The sequence below is a fragment of the Eriocheir sinensis genome, chromosome 31 (assembly GCF_024679095.1).
Source record: "Eriocheir sinensis breed Jianghai 21 chromosome 31, ASM2467909v1, whole genome shotgun sequence".
Lineage (NCBI taxonomy): Eukaryota > Metazoa > Arthropoda > Malacostraca > Decapoda > Varunidae > Eriocheir > Eriocheir sinensis.
Genome location: NC_066539.1, coordinates 16,197,164 through 16,199,814, shown reverse-complemented (window position 1 = coordinate 16,199,814; position 2,651 = coordinate 16,197,164). Strand labels below are relative to the sequence as shown.

The following is a 2,651-nucleotide window of genomic DNA, read 5'->3' as shown; positions in this document are numbered from 1 at the left end:
TGTCATCGATATTTACACACTGCCTGACTTCAAGAGTGTCCGAGTGGCTGGGAAAAGTATTGAGGTCCTGGCACTTGATGAGATTGTAAAAGAAATAGTGACCTGTGATGAACAAGATGTTGTGACCTATTCTGATGATGGCTCAAAGAAGCAAGGTACTTGTTCTTTTTCTGTTCAAGGAATCACTGTGAATGGTAGGTGTAGGTTATTGCCAACGATGAGGATGTCTGAATACTGCGGGTTACTTGGTAAGGGGGTATGGAAAAAACGCCTGCATGGGGACTTGCTCGGTGGCACACCAAGGGTATGGAATCGTCGGCTGAACGAGGCAACGCTTCAAGGTGTATGTCGTTATTGATTGATTGACTAATCATATCAAAAATATCACTGGGATAATATACTAAAGCTAGTTTACTTATAACTTAGATGTTTCATGTTAATATTTCTAGCATCCAATACAAATTCGATCATAGATGTGTTCACAACTAACTTTTTGAAAAAGTAGATTATTTTTTTTTAATGATTGTCATTCATTCACTATTATGATTGTCATTTATCAGTAAAAAAAAAAACTTCGAACACTATCACGCATCTGCATCTTTCCAGTTATGAAGGCCGCGATAACGGCTACAAAAAACAATAGTCCCCTATAAGAAACGGCGACGCCGGCAGAACGTGTCACCAGAGTCAACCATGAAGACCCTCGTCCTGTGCCTGCTCCTTGCCGGGGCCCTCGGTAAGTAGATCTCCTCTCCTCGTCACGTGGTCAATAATCACCCAATGAATCAACCACTCAATCACTCATAAACACAACCACTAATTCACTCGCTCAGCCATTCAGCAGCTTTACCACACTGACGATGTCTTCTGCATCTCCTGCACTCACTCGCCCAATCATTCAGCAACATTATCACGCTGATAATGTCCTATATCTAAGTTGAATTATTGCACCATATCTCACGTTTAGAAACATGATAAACTTTCGGATCTCAATGCCCTGATCAAAGATATTAAAGCAATATTTAACTTTACAACAAATCATGACTAGTATTTCTTGTGCATACACAAACAACACGGGTCTACATCTCAATCTATTAATCCCAAAACTTGGGGGTGACGTCAGGGTTATATAGAAGCATCTGGTGGGATTTTGTAATTAGCTCCACGCTATTTAAACCTATTAAATATCATCAACTTTTCAAACTTACTCAACAGCCGCCCCTCCCGTAAGCCCACTTTCCGTCGGGGTCTCAACAAGATCGTCGGTGGACAGGATGCCTCGCCAGGACAGTTTCCTACCAGCTAAGCTTCCAAGACATTTCCTTCGGATTTCAATTCCACTTCTGCGCTTCCATCTACAACGAGAACTGGGGCGTGTGTGCCGGTCATTGCGTCCAGGGAGAGGACTTCAACAACCCTGACTACCTTCAGGTGAATACTTATCCACACAATAATGAAGTTAAAAAAAAAACTATTTTGCCGCCAGCCATCCTCTTTGTATCTCATACTCTCATTCTGACATTATTTCGTTGCAGGTTGTTGCTGGCGAGCAAGATTTGGACGTTGATGAGGGTAACGAGCAGGCGATTGTTCTGTCCAAGATCATCCAGCACGAAGATTACAACGGGTTCACCATCAGTAACGACATTTCCCTTCTCCAACTGTCCTCCCCTCTGACCTTCAACAGCTTTGTTGGATCTGTCGGTCTGCAGAGTGTAAAGGAGTACATTGGAGACTGCGTTGTGTCCGGCTGGGGTACAACCTCGGAGGGAGGCAGCACTCCCTCTGTCCTTCAGTATGTCGATGTCCCCACTGTCAGTGACGCTGACTGTCGCGCCGCTTACGGAGAAAACGACATCGATGACTCCATGATCTGCGCTGGACTACCCGAGGGAGGAGTGGACGCCTGCCAGGGTGACTCTGGTGGACCTATGGTGTGTGGCGGCCTCCTGACCGGCATCGTGTCCTGGGGCTATGGTTGTGCCCGCCCTGACTACCCCGGCGTGTACGCTGAGGTGGCCTACTTCAAGGACTGGGTCGAAGCTAATGTTTCGTAAAATCCATTTTTAGCTCTAGCTGGTGTGCTGCCAGACACAATAAAGGCGTCACAGAGAACTTTGCTTTCAGTATTCCTAATTATGATGGTGTTTCGATATGTCTAGTGTATACAGATGGCATAATCACAAAGTACACACACACACACACACACACACACACACACACACACACACACACACACACACATACACACAAACACTAACACAAACAAACAAACGAACAGACCAACACATACAAAAACAAAAAAATCAAATAATAAATAAACAAACCAACACACACACACACACACACACACACACACACACACACACACACACACACACACACACACACACACACACACACACACACACACACACACACACACACACACACACACACACACACACACACAAACACTAACACAAACAAACAAACGAACAGACCAACACACACAAACAAACAATCAAATAAAAAATAAAAAGACCAGCACACACACACACACACACACACACACACACACACACACACACACACACATACACACACACGGTTTTCCTCTCTTCATTTGTCTCCCAATTATTTCAGACGGAGTTATTTCGAGAGTTTCAGCT

At 44.3% G+C, this 2,651-nt stretch overlaps 1 pseudogene across 1 annotated transcript; it reads left to right on the top strand.

Annotated features, from left to right (window-relative positions):
* Nucleotides 1-275: 275 nt before the first annotated feature.
* LOC127006008 (trypsin-1-like) lies at nt 276-2,115 on the top strand (annotated as a pseudogene). Its single transcript, XR_007759009.1, has 3 exons — nt 276-304; nt 1,216-1,431; nt 1,536-2,115. The product of XR_007759009.1 is annotated as a trypsin-1-like (transcript).
* Nucleotides 2,116-2,651: the final 536 nt, after the last annotated feature.